This window comes from Bombus pascuorum, chromosome 10 (assembly GCF_905332965.1).
Source record: "Bombus pascuorum chromosome 10, iyBomPasc1.1, whole genome shotgun sequence".
Taxonomy (NCBI): Eukaryota; Metazoa; Arthropoda; class Insecta; order Hymenoptera; family Apidae; genus Bombus; species Bombus pascuorum.
This window is the reverse complement of record NC_083497.1, coordinates 14,179,573-14,193,031: the sequence shown is the minus strand read 5'-3', so window position 1 is coordinate 14,193,031 and position 13,459 is coordinate 14,179,573. Positions and strand designations below refer to the sequence as shown.

General features: G+C 41.9%; 1 long non-coding RNA gene across 1 annotated transcript in view; it reads right to left on the bottom strand.

The window, feature by feature from the left end:
• Positions 1-11,788, bottom strand: part of LOC132911118 (uncharacterized) — a 164,288-nt gene extending 152,500 nt beyond the window's left edge. The window contains exons 1-3 of the long non-coding RNA XR_009658910.1: positions 10,355-11,788; positions 9,175-9,392; positions 7,349-7,505 (exon numbers count right to left, since the gene is read on the bottom strand). This is a non-coding gene — a long non-coding RNA (uncharacterized LOC132911118). The remainder of the gene's footprint in view (positions 1-7,348; positions 7,506-9,174; positions 9,393-10,354) is intronic.
• Positions 11,789-13,459: the final 1,671 nt, after the last annotated feature.

Genomic DNA, 13,459 nt, shown 5'->3' with positions numbered 1-13,459 from the left:
ATGGGTCACTACCTACGTATAGTCTGAGAGTAACTGGCCAACTGATCGACGATTCAACAGTCTGCGTACTTTGTTAATTATATCACTCGCTTATATACATTTGGTTCTGTAGTTCTGTTTAATAAATATCACTGAATATCATTTTAACGTATACATCGTGTCTTCCACAGATTATTAATCTTAACTTTAAGATTAAATTCTAACAGTTTGAAATAACCAAAGTACACGATACGTATGTAGACTACCAGGTGCCAAGCACGACATTTACGATTAATTACCGGTGATTAATTTCCGTAACAAGACATTGTTTTTATCGGGTGAATCCTACCTCCGCGCAGGTCCGCTTTTTAAAAGGCAACCAGGTAGAAAAACGTAACGGAGAAACTGGCGGCGATGGAGAGAGGTGGCACGAAAGTGACCTAAAAAAGCCAGCAAGCCATTAAATGTATTTTCCTTCACTTTGGCATCGAATTCGCGTAACGCGATACAACATTGATTCTAGACGAAGAAACAAAGAGAGAGAGAGAGAGAAAGATTTCTGGCTTCGTCGGGGAATTTCGGATCGAACAGCGATAACCTCTTAATACGATAATCGTATATTTTTTATCCAGGACGGCTTCTTCCATGCATCGTGGTAGCAAAATTTTATCGTGAATCAGATTTCGCCTCGGATAACCTGACGTTCATCCGCCATAATTGAACGATCTTGGACGATACATTTAAAATTAGAGCTTTAAGGAGAAAGGCAGATCGTGCGTCGTATGAAACTGTAAAACTTAGTCACGCGTAATAAAAAACGACAGAACAAAGAAGGAAGAAAAAAAAAAAAGAGATTAGGAGTCTCGTGAAAACTTCAAAGAGGAGCAAAAACGTTCCAGTTTCCCCTATCCCGTTTCCCATTGACCCGAATTCGGTGCTTTCCTGTCCGCACATCTCTTTTTCTATCGGCCGAGAAAACTTTTCACCAGCTGTTCTATCTTTCGTATCGTACCACCGCTATCATCGTCGCGTTTTGTTTTTACTTCGCCTCGTATCTTTTCTCTTCTCCCTTTTTTTTTCAATCTACCCGTACACTACCAGGTAAAACGCAAACGCGGAGCATCGGAAAACCTTTTTTCTCTCACGATCTTTACCCAACCCTTCGCGTTACAGCTTGATGTTGCATCAGCGTGACATTATTTTTCGCGCTTATCTGACGTTATATTTCACCGTTTACCTCACACGTTGAATCTAACACCGAACCGTCTGATATTCAGGTCACGTGCCGGATTTTCCCCGTGTTTTTCGCGATATTTACACTCGCATCTTTTATTTTGATGCGATCTCTATGCCAGTGTACCGGAATGAAGAACAAAACTAAATTTCCGCATCCATTCTGTTGCGTATTATGCTTGTTTCTTCCTTTACAATTCGTACGTATCGCAAGTACATTCTCCAAAGATTTAAAATCCTCTTAATAAACAATTTCAGTTACTCGTTTCATCTGGTTTCCCAGTCTCGCCTACGTATCGAGCTCGATCCCATCCCTGCCCATAATCGGACCATCTTCCGACCAACGCGAAAACCAACGAAATAAAGCCGACGTTGCGCAACGCCGACGACTCGACCCCAATCAAGATGATTAAAAACGATTTGATAAAAAAAAAAGAACATGGTTGAGCGTGTGTTAGCGAGTCGAGTCGAGCGTTAATACATGGCTGGTCATCGTAACGACATTATCGACGTTCAACCGTTGTAATTATCATAATTGGCCCTCGCAATAATGATTTATTGGGCGACGTCCGTTACGCTCGATATAATCTATGGCATCGTATCATGTATAGCAATTTCCGTGCACAACGTATAAATAAATCCCCGTTATTCCCACGCGAAAAAGCACATTCGAGTGGCTGGAGAAAGAGGGAGGGCAGAGAGAGAGAGAGAGAGAGGGAAACGGTTCGATGCGTTTCGTTCGTTTGCCGATTGATGCGTTTCACGCGGTTCCACGAAACGTGGCTAATTCTAACCAGGCAAATGGAAATTGACGTTTGAGTAGCTTCGTCTATTATCTGAATCAATACTATCGGGAATTACAAATCAACTATTATCATCGTTATTTCTCTGGCCGTTTGCGTCCGCTGTTGCGTTTCCTGCTAATTAATCTTCGGGTAGCCAAACTTCTTTCCCAATTTGGGATAAATAATGCATTATGCTTCCAATGTGTTAATGCGGGCTTTTACGGTACGACGAGCAATGGTACATAGTCATCGATTTGTTGCGTGATACAATACCAAACATGTATCGATATATATATATATATACGTCGAGTTTAAGTTTCCTCGAGAAATCAATTTAATAGACCGACTATCGTAGAATAAATTCAGCATTGCGAGGGACGAGTAAACATCGAGAGAGGTTGATTAGCAAAAATCACGTCAGCTTGCTACCGTGTAGCGTGTAACGAGATGTATTCGCCACGTACACTGTCCTGCGTCGTGCTTGACTTGTTTTCACGACAGAGCCAGGCTTTGTACGCCATGTCCCGAGGAAAGGGCGTCGATAAACAATGTGCAACTTGCAATAAAGCTCGTACAAGTGTCCTTAAGACTACTTCAGCCATGTCGAAACAACGTTCTGGGTCCTGACGAATCTCTGTCGTAACATCTATAACACGATACGCTTACAAAGAACTACGAGATTATATTTTTTGTCGCTTCCAACCAAAAGAAATGCCGACAATTTCGATCAGCCGAATCTTTATGAGAATATATTTCCGATAATAAATTTGGCAAATTTCTTTCGTTCAATTTGCCTGCAGCTTTTAATATCCATAATAAACAGCACGGTACTTTCAACTAAAATGTGCTCCCAAAGGATGCTTCGTTACTTTAATTATAGCTCGGAAATTATAATCGACCCGAGTGCAGCTAGAACACTGTTAGCTTAACCGATACTCGAAGATTATAAAAATTTCACTGTAACTTGAGAATTATTATTAACTCGCTTACGACTCAAATTATATCGATTTAAATTGCATGTAATTTCAATTTCCTTTTCTATTAGATCGTTTAGAGTATTTCAACAAATGGTTTTTATATGTTACGTAGAATCATATTTGCCAGAAACAAGAAGGCTAAGTAAATTAAAACGTTCAGCGAAACGCTATCGTGGCTGAACTCCCCGTTCGTCCGAAATATTCATCGATTTGGTCGATTTCGTGGAATGTTGTTATAATACCCAGCTTTGATGAGCATCTTTTACACGATAATCCTGATCAAGAACCAACAGAGTATCGTAAATAAAAATTCTACACACGTAGAATTTTCCATTTACATATAATTACGTTTCTGTACTTGCATCTCTGTTCATCGTCGTGGTTCGTCGACCGAACGATGGCACGGTTCAATAAATTAGCCGTATGCGGTTTAGTCGCGTGTACGTAGCTGTATTTCGTGTGGTTTTCGTTGAACGAGTATCCCTTCTTTGCGTACGATTGAAAATACACTTCGATCTTTTGCTAAATGGAAACGAGATTTACTTTTCGCTCGTGTTTTCCGATAAAAGAAAAGCATCGAATATCGCGAATGTATCTTATCATCTGCCGTCTTAAATCCGTCACAAAATTGACACGAATCAAGTTATTTAAGATGGTTTTATAGTTAGAGGGACCCTAGAAGCCATATACGAAAATATTATTTGCGTGTTTTTAAGCGCAGCAGATATCCACGACGATCTAACGATTGATAATGACAATAACGGACGGTAGGGCAAAATTTAACGATCAAGTAAAATTGAAATTTCGTATGAACGGCATTTCACGTGCACCAATAGTTAACTAATAGTTAACAGGGAGCTGTATAGTCGCATCATGCGAGGAATTTCATTGCACGACGGGATGAGACATACGCTGGTTCGCACCGTCTCGTGTTTCGATTGACCTTTCGTCTACCACGTTTTAAGACGTATTCGACGCGTTCACATATCCGGTATATCCAGTTCCGTTACTCTTCTACGAGCCTTAAAAACGCCGTAAAAACCTATAACCCTATGGAAGGGTGGCTTCTCCCAAAAAGCCTTTTATTCCTGCCACGAGATCGCATCTCACCATTTGTCGGTGGGTAGAAAACCACGACAAATTATCCGAAGCGCGACTCTGATCCTCTCCGGTCGATCGATGCGTTTCGCCGATGCGGTTCGCTAATTCCGTACGTGCAAATGGAAACTGACGTTCGACCAGCTTCGGGATTATCCTCGTGACGAAATATCGCTCCCGCATCCTCACGCTCCGTGTAATCGAGCCGATAGCGCAGCTTCCAGTGGAAATAGATAGGACAAAGAGAAACAGCGAGAAACGGAAAATTGCTTCGAAGAAACGATAAAAAAAAAAAAAATATGGAAGAAAAAAGGGACAGAGAAAACTGAAGAAAACGTTTCGCGGGTGGAATTAAATTGGAGCTACGTGGTTGTTTGGTAGCCGGATGATCCAAGGTATGTTCTCGCGCGTTTCCTCGCGTTCGTTTCCTTCGTCGTTCGACGAATTTCACCTAACGGGTCGTGTTTCGCCCGTTCGATTCTCGATTTCGCGGCGGTTTTAATTAAAGGTTGTCAATTAAACGCGACATATAATTAGGAACGATCGCTTGAATCCGAATCCGTGAACCACGTGGCGGCTAATAGGCCACGGATTTATGACCCGTTTCGAACCGGATCATTTGCTGCAGAGATATCAATGATCGGGCAATATAATTGTATCGATCGTTCGGCGCTTGTTAGTGGTACTGCTGGGGCTGGATCTCGTGCGAGAAGAGGAACGAGATTCTCGATTTGATTTGGTGATTTCGCGGGATTTTTGGTCCAATGCCTGGTATTCTGGTAATTTATAGCTACTTGTTAGGTATATGCAAATGTAACGGCTGTTACGTTTGACGCACGTTATAAATTTTACGGATCAAGGAAAATATTCGATCGTACGTTACCACATCGACGTTAAGTTACCACGAGAACGATCGAAAATTCGTGAAAGTGCATGACGTAAGAAAACGCTTGGCCCGCGTTATCGATATCAACGCAGATATAAGAAATAGAACGTTCATGGGATAGTCGTAATCCTGGTCATCCGCCATCGGATAAATCGGGCCATAACTTCTATCGCCATTAGGCCGTGGCAAAGTAACAATTTCGGCGCTGAAAACGTGTCTGGCGTCGGCGTCGAGGCGCGCTACGCGACTTTTATGATGGCAAGACGAGCTCGAGTCGATTAACTTAATTAGACAATCGCCTAATGAATTCGAGAATGGCGGCCCATTAAGCGGCCGACTAACGCGCATCCTTGATCGTTTTCTCGTATACGATGTACTCAGAATGGACTTTGCTATCGCGAGCCTCGTAAATACAGCTTTATCGCTCTTCGTTTGCCACCCTTACTCGCGAAACCGTCGCTGCGCCGGCTAAATCTCTGTCCTGACCAAGTAGATAATAGGATGCTATATAAGATGGTTTAAACGAGCAACAAAACTTGCTTTTCGGATAGTTGTAATAAATATAAATATTAAGGGTGTGTGCTAGGTCTGCAACGAGACTGCGCGAGAAGGATACTTTCGAGAGAAGTTGTCAAGAAAATTCGAGGAATATATATATTTTTCGGAATAACTGTAAACGGATCGCTTACAGAAGGTAGTTTCTTTTTTCGAAAAAGAAAATTTTCTTTCGTCTTCGATCTACTCGTTTCAACGCTTGTTTCAGCATCTGTGTACGTTGACGAAACATTTGTATACCTAAGTTGGCATCCACCGAATATCAAAGCCAGCGGAACTTTCTTCAAACAGCCTAATTTAACGCGAAACTCCGTCAGGGAAGGTGTCAAGAGTTGCACAGGAGACAGAGCTTTGCTCTTTAATCTCGGTTTTGTTTCGAGTCGATAACTCGATTAGTTTCCGAGATATGAGATTTAGGAGCGCAGCGTCTTAGACACGCGGCATGGCAAAACGGTGGCTGAGATTCTAAGATACGGAGCGACCTACTTTTTCTTCCTGAAATTACGTACGTCGCTGGCAGCGACAGAAAAATGATGTTGACTCAGCGTCCTGTCATTGCCTAGCTTTGACGAGTCGTGCGTAAATCGTGCGTAGGGTAAATCGATGAACGAGTGCGAGCGAGTAATCCGAGAGTGCGCGACGAGAGCAAACATAGCGAAGTATTCGAAATTATGCTTTGCATCGAACGACGACGTCTCGAAAGGCAGAAATCGTATCGATTCGAGACTTAAAGAGGAGCGTTTACCGATACACGTGTCACATGGATCTTTAAGAATAACTAATGCGAATCGAATGTTATAATTTTTTTAAATTTTAGTTCTTTTAATAAGAATTATACGAGTATATCTTAAAACGAAAGATCGGTAACGAATGATCTTCAAACAGTTTCGTTTGTAATAATATTCAGAGCTATTTTTAACAATTAGTCGATTTGATTCGAGCGATTAAACGTTGCTTCCAATTGCGATTATCGATGTTGTAACATTGAATGAACGTAATCGACCATACCTGAAGGACCTTTGAGAATAACTAATGCGAATCGAATGTTATAATTTTTTTAAATTTTAGTTCTTTTAATAAGAATTATACGAGTATATCTTAAAACGAAAGATCGGTAACGAATGATCTTCAAACAGTTTCGTTTGTAATAATATTCAGAGCCATTTTTAACAATTAGTCGATTTGATTCGAGCGATTAAACGTTGCTTCCAATTGCGATTATCGATGTTGTAACATTGAATGAACGTAATCGACCATACCTGAAAATTCCTGAATTTTGGCATTTTCTATTCTTGGTTTTTTGTAGTGTTGCTCTTTAAACCGGTTAATTTCGGCGATTAGTCCTCGCATTATCGAATAACAGCGAGAAAATCGGCCGCGAGTTAGACACGCAAGCGAAAACGGCACACCGAATATGCCGATCGATAGCAACACGCCTCTGGCGGATCTTTTCTTCCCGAAACTTTATTCTCGTGGTTGCCGAGGTCGATGGAAGAATTGCTCGTTGAATTAAATTCCTGCGGTGTTGTTCGGCTGCACTGTCTACCGACCTGACTTCCGATAAAATCGAGCAGGCTTCAAATTGGTTAGAGCCACCCCGAACCCCTAACGGAGTCGGTACACTGGCGTTATTTTCTTCGCGAGAAGCGAAAGAGGAAAAAAGCGGAAGTTTTCTATGTTTGGTACGTAGTTCACGCAGGTTATCGCGATGGTCATTAATGTCGTTACGAATCCTATTTAATATGCACAGAATTTACTTTGAATCCTTCTGAAGGCAAAATAAAACGATATAACGTCATTACGTACAACATTATAGGTACATTAAAATCGCTTACCATAATTGCTATACAATTAGGATCGTTCTAGAGGCGAGGCTTCTATCGTCGAATGGAAACGGGAACGTATCTTGAAAATACCACGCTGGCGTTGATGGGTCAATCGTCGAAGGATCAGTGTCACGGAAACGACGAGAATTTTGTTCCGCTACAGCACCTATAATTAAAAAAAGTTTGCATGTAACAACCGTTAAATATAATATTTAAATATTCTACATCAGGCACGGTGTTGCGACAGTTAATAGTATCGCTGAAGTAACTTATGAGAAAAAACATAAGGCGAGAAGTGACTCATCGTGAAAGCTGAATCGTCGCTATACATCAACCTAAATGCGCGTCTCTTCAACATTTCAACTTCATTTCGCGAGACAAGTCCCCAGCACGTGCCTCGGAGGCTTGGTTCGAGGCGAATAAAGCAAGAGACATTCCTCGAGATCTCCTACATACGTCGGTCAATGAAATTCCAGGGCGGCGCCTGGCTGGAAAGCCTGAATTTTTCATTAAATTAACAGCGCAACAGGTCGCGTATGGCGCGTGTCGAAGAGAATTGTTTAAATATTGCACGAAAGGAGCGGCCGCGATGTCTTTTTTTCCACCCTTTACCGGTCCCCTTCAACCCTCTTTCCCTGGCGACGAATTAACGCGCAACAGGTGAGTCCCTACACTGTCCGCGCATAACTCAGCGAGACGGATATTTCGAATTTTTCCATCCTTTCTCGTCATTTTGTCGCGTCCTGCGTTTGTCGAACGAACCGACAAACCAACACCTTTGCTCGGTGTTGCGTCAGAGGAAAATGGCGTCAAGTATCGTGAGAACGTGCACTGGCGGACGAAAGTTTCGGGTCACTCGGTTTAAGCCTGGATTATAGTTCGATGCTACGTGAAACGTCAATTGCTCGACTCCAAGTTGAGAAAGTTATCCCGTTGGAAGCCGCAAATTTCTTTTTAATTACTTTCGCTATTCAACGAGAAGCAGAAAGCAGCCAAGTATTTCTGTTGTAACTTTTTAAAACGCGCTTCGAGCTACGTAACTCACGCTCAACAAGACAAACTATCGATGCAACCGTTTTAATCCGTCGCGTAGATAGCAACGAATCGCAGAAGGTTTATACGGGACTACGATATCGGCATGTTGCATTTGGGAATTAGAAGCGTGCACTGTCCTTTCAGACATCGAGCAAGGAGATCGATAACCGGAGAGATCTCCAGGATCGCTGAACGGTAGAAAGCAACCAAGAGAAACGAAATATCGTCGACAAAGGAGATGAGCTTTCTGAATGAAACAGACTCGAAGAGATTGAAACGATAGCCGAACGAATTTTTTTCCTCGAATGTCAAAGGAATATCGATGAACCATGAACGTAAGATAAGATGTCGCGGTACTTGTAATTAAAAAGGAATTAACGTCGAGACACGGGCTAGCGGTATATAAGGGACCGAAACCACAAAGAACAGAAGGTCCGACTAAACGAGAGAAGACTTACGATAGCTTTGTGAATAATTAAACGTAGATCTGAGAATAGACGAGTAGATGGCACAGGCTGAAGAAGATTATAGGAAAGTCCATAAAGAAATTATAGAAAGAAATAACAGGGAATATTGCGAACATAAGTCAGTCGGTATTAAATCAAAGCGATTGCTGTATAAAAAATTGCCAACAGAAGGTTTAGAGCCAAGCGGAGACGTAATTCAGCGTTACGTACTTCTAAATTGGAGGTAAGCAGCGTCTTTTATGAAAAGCGTTCTCATTCTCAGGCATTTACGTGCATAAAGTCTATTCGGAGAAACGAGTATCTTTCTAGTTTGAAAATTAGTGGGAAAATTACCTGTGTGCAGGAAGCAGCACCGGGAATCGAGAAGTGGAGAGATCTCTGAACGACTAGCAACAAGTTGCGAAGGCAACGACGACGTACCAGCAGGTTTCTTCGTACGCGTAGACGCGTAAAATTTTTCATTCGCCAAGTGCTGTCGTTCTCTCCTCTTTCTTTCTCTGTATTTCTCCTTCACTTTCGCGATTCTCCAAAAACGATCGAGACCGTTTCGTCTGGCAGCGTGGTGCAACAGGTAGACACTTAGTATCCTTCTACGAAGCGGAATTAATTTCCTCGACGCGATCCACGTTTATCAGAACGAAACGTGTGTAGCTATGGTACGAGCCGTCTATTCTTTTCCTCGTGAGAATCTTTCTCGGCTGTTTAGTAATCCAGAGTTTAAAGAAATCGAAAATTACCGACTTTAATATCGCTTCGCGGAATTTTCATTCGAACGATCGAATAATTTTTCTCTCCCGATTAAAACGTCGAATAGGGTAATACGAGATTTCTCTAGAAACGATCAAAATAATAAAGTAAGACGAGCCAATTTCGCGGTGCATCGTTTCTACGACTTCTTTCCCTTAATTGAAATACTTTTCCTATCGTTGCTACACCGAAATACGAGAAAATTAATTCTACGAATATCCAAGAACTACTCCCTTACGTTCTTTTTCCCCCTGTAGCAAGATCTTTTTTAGAATTAAAAGAAAGGAAAAGCAAAAGCAAAAGCTTGGTAAATATTCTCTGCATACCATTTACGGAACGGTAAACGATCTTCCGTCAGACGTGGGGAAATATCAGGCGCAATAATAAGCTCTAAAGGAAGAGTACGTTGATAAATTGCACCACACTGAACAAATGCGTTTACAGATGAGAAGAACGAGTGACTTTATCGCGCGTACGAGGCCGATAACGATGAAAAAAGACAAAAAGGAGGCGTTGTAATCCCACAGTGGCACGTTTCTGCACAGGATTACCATCCATAGACAGGAATGACAATGTTCAATATGTCGGTAAGGCAATTTCCTATGAAAGCAACGTGCAACAGGTAGAGAACGTCGCCTTGCTAGCGAATCGTATCGCATTGGAACTTCTCGATCAAATAGATACAGCTGGCTTCGACGGAATTTTGTTCGAGACCGACTTACAACGTCTCGCTTTCTAACGACGATTGTTTCACTGTCATGTGCACCTGATCAGATCCACGGATTGGCTCCAGAAGAATGATCTTCGAAGAGTTCGCATCCGTCGTTGTACGATATTCAATAAATAGAACGATAAAAAGAATTTTAATTCGTCCGAACAAAGGATGAGAAGAGAAATAGTAACGCGTAAAAAAATTGGAGCGTAAAGAATATGGCGGTGACAAAATATAAACGTGGGAAACAATTAGGGATAGTAATATCTAGATACGATCTCTAGGAATATTTTTCATCGTAGAATTGGATTATCTCGAACGAAACGTCTCGTTTCCTTCGACGAAAATTCATTCTTGCCGATCGTTCAACGTCGTTTCGTATCGTTGGAGTCGTCTAACGACACGATATTGGCAAACTCGGTTTAAGCGCGACGTAACTAACGTAACTCAGTGCAACGCGAACCACAAAATTCGCCATTGAAAAATGACTATCCACGGCGCGGCAAGTGGAACGAGTCAACCAGTGGTCAGACCAGGAATCGCGTTCCACCATTTCGTATCGATTTTTCGCGAGAAGTGGATGACCCGGTTTTTGGCGCACGCTTTGTGCCGCTTTTAACAAATGACCAGGCACGCTCGTTCGCCAAGAAATTTCCAACCAATCGCGAACGAAAAGCTACTTTGAAAATCATTTAAAAAGAAAAACTCACGATACCATCGATTTTCGATCGGCCATTTTCATACGTTAAATCGACTAAATCCCGTTTTGATCGACGTGTTTTTTCCAATTTATAAACCGGCAAAACTTTCTACTTCGGAGACAAAACTTTTTATCGTCTATCGAATCACCACATCGGTTCGCCGTGAAATCACCGTACTATTCGTTGAAAGAAAGGCTCCGAGTTAAAACACGTTGATCAGAGAGCAGGCAACGATTCGGCAGCTTTCGAACAACGTCGAAACCTGTTTCGTGCGAATCTCGACGTGCCAGCCCTTCGATTTCACACGTAAGCGATCAACGACTCTTAATTACACAACGTACCAGCTTGTACTTGATGAAAAAGATCAGCGGATATGGAAGAAACGAGAGAAAGAGGCTGAGCAAGATTCGTCGAGAGAAATAGAGAAGTAAAGTGGCTTTGGAAATTTTCGACAGATATATTACGTTTGCTCGTTCGAGATGTCGGAGCGGAGATCGCGATGTATCGTTTCAGTTTCACACCGACTCGCGACTGGCGCGATCAATTACTCGCGTGGCCGCATATACTTGGTTAACTTCAACGGGATTTTAGCGATGAAAGAAAAGAATCGAAGTAAAAAGAACGTAGGAGAGAAATCAACGGAATGATAGAACTAGGAGGTAAAGAAAGGAAAAGAGAGGGATAGAAGAGGAAGAGCAGAGAAAAGAGGTTGAAAGGGGAAAAATGGGGAACGCGTAGCGATTGCAGAGGTGTTAAAGGACGTTCTATGCCTGTCTCTGTCTCCGTAGGTACTGAAGCGCAGTTCGATACCAAGAACGGTTATATTCCAACCCCTTCTCCGCCGTTCGAACGCTACGCATCGCAAGATGGCTGGCCATGTTTGCGAAATGGCGCCTGCGCGTGCGATTTCTGCTTCGATGCCCCGCACGTCCCTCTACGCCTCTTCGTTCCTTCCTCTTTCTCCTTTCTTTCCATCGTGGAATAGCGATGGGACCGATCCGAGACCTACTTGCTATTTTTCATCGATTTGTCGTTTGATTGGTCGAGCTTTGTCAGTTTTAAGCGAATTCATAGTGGAAACGGCGTACGAGGAATTTTATGGCTGATTAATTTACTTGTTTCGAGAGATCTTGTTTGGGTTCTCCGTTTTTCTTTTCTCTGGTTTCTATCTAAATTCAGAGTTCCTTTTTCTTTTTTTACACATATTGAATTATTGTACGTTCTTTGGAACGTATCGATCGGAGAGAATTCTAAGATGCATTTGTGATTTTAGCAAAAGTATTTAGCGTAAGAAGAGCGAGATACCGTGACGAAAGAGCTTCGCGAATTGCAAATTCAACGTGGCACAACAGAAATAGTAACCGTGCGTTTGAAAGCTCGATTCGTCCTCGATTTGAAGCTATTCAAACGGGAGGAAAATTCTGCTTCAGGAGTAAAATCAATTAAAAACGGGGACAACTCGGAGAATTAATCACCAAGTTGAAACATTTGATTTGAATAAATGTAAATTAACGTTGTCTTTTGACGTCGTTCGGATTCTTATATGTAGAAATACTCGTTAAATGGTTAAAACGCGATAGAAATACGTCGACGTTATCTCAAAGAAAATAAGAAAGGAACGAAATCGAAAAATGGATAGAAAATCAAGAAGGATAGAATATAATTAGCGACTGGCATATTAAAATATCGATTTAACGAAGGCGCATCAATACCATCCGAGTCACGTTTGATCCCATCGCTAACTGAAACATCCCCTGCTATTCGTCGACGGTTCGTGCGACCATCTTCATCCCTCTCCCCTTTCATTTGATCATCTCGGTCCCCTGTCTTTTCCCCAGACTATTCTCGCCTTTTCTTCCAATTCTTCGAACGGCCGATTTCCAACAACCCCCTCGCCGATACCTCTTCAACCACTTCGTCTATGATTATTTCGCACTATTACAGGGATGTCCTTGTTCGGTCACCGAATATCACCAAAAATATTCCTCTCTCTCCTGTACCGGTTTTAATCCACGTTCCCTCTTCTCATACACGCTGCAATCTTCTACAACGAGAGAAGACGAACGAAACACCTTTCGAATCTCATTTTTGCTTAATTGTATTATTCGTCCATGCATCTAAAATGTATGTTTTATCTCGTTTTCTCGTAAACACTATTTTATAACGAAAATATTGCGCGAGTCATACCATGCCACGATACGAAGGAAACGCTAGAAACGTGGTTTATGTGTAAGAATTACTCGGAATGATTTCACCTAAGCAAGCGTAATGGAGAAGTCGATAGATATAAAAACAGCGATGATGAAACGTCTGAAAATATATAGATTCTGACGCAATCAGAACGACACTGCAGTAAAATGAAATAAGTCGATCAATGATCAGACAACCTATTCAACTCGGAATGACATTCAAATAATTCGTATATCAGCATCTATTCTCTGCAATATCGTACTGTAGT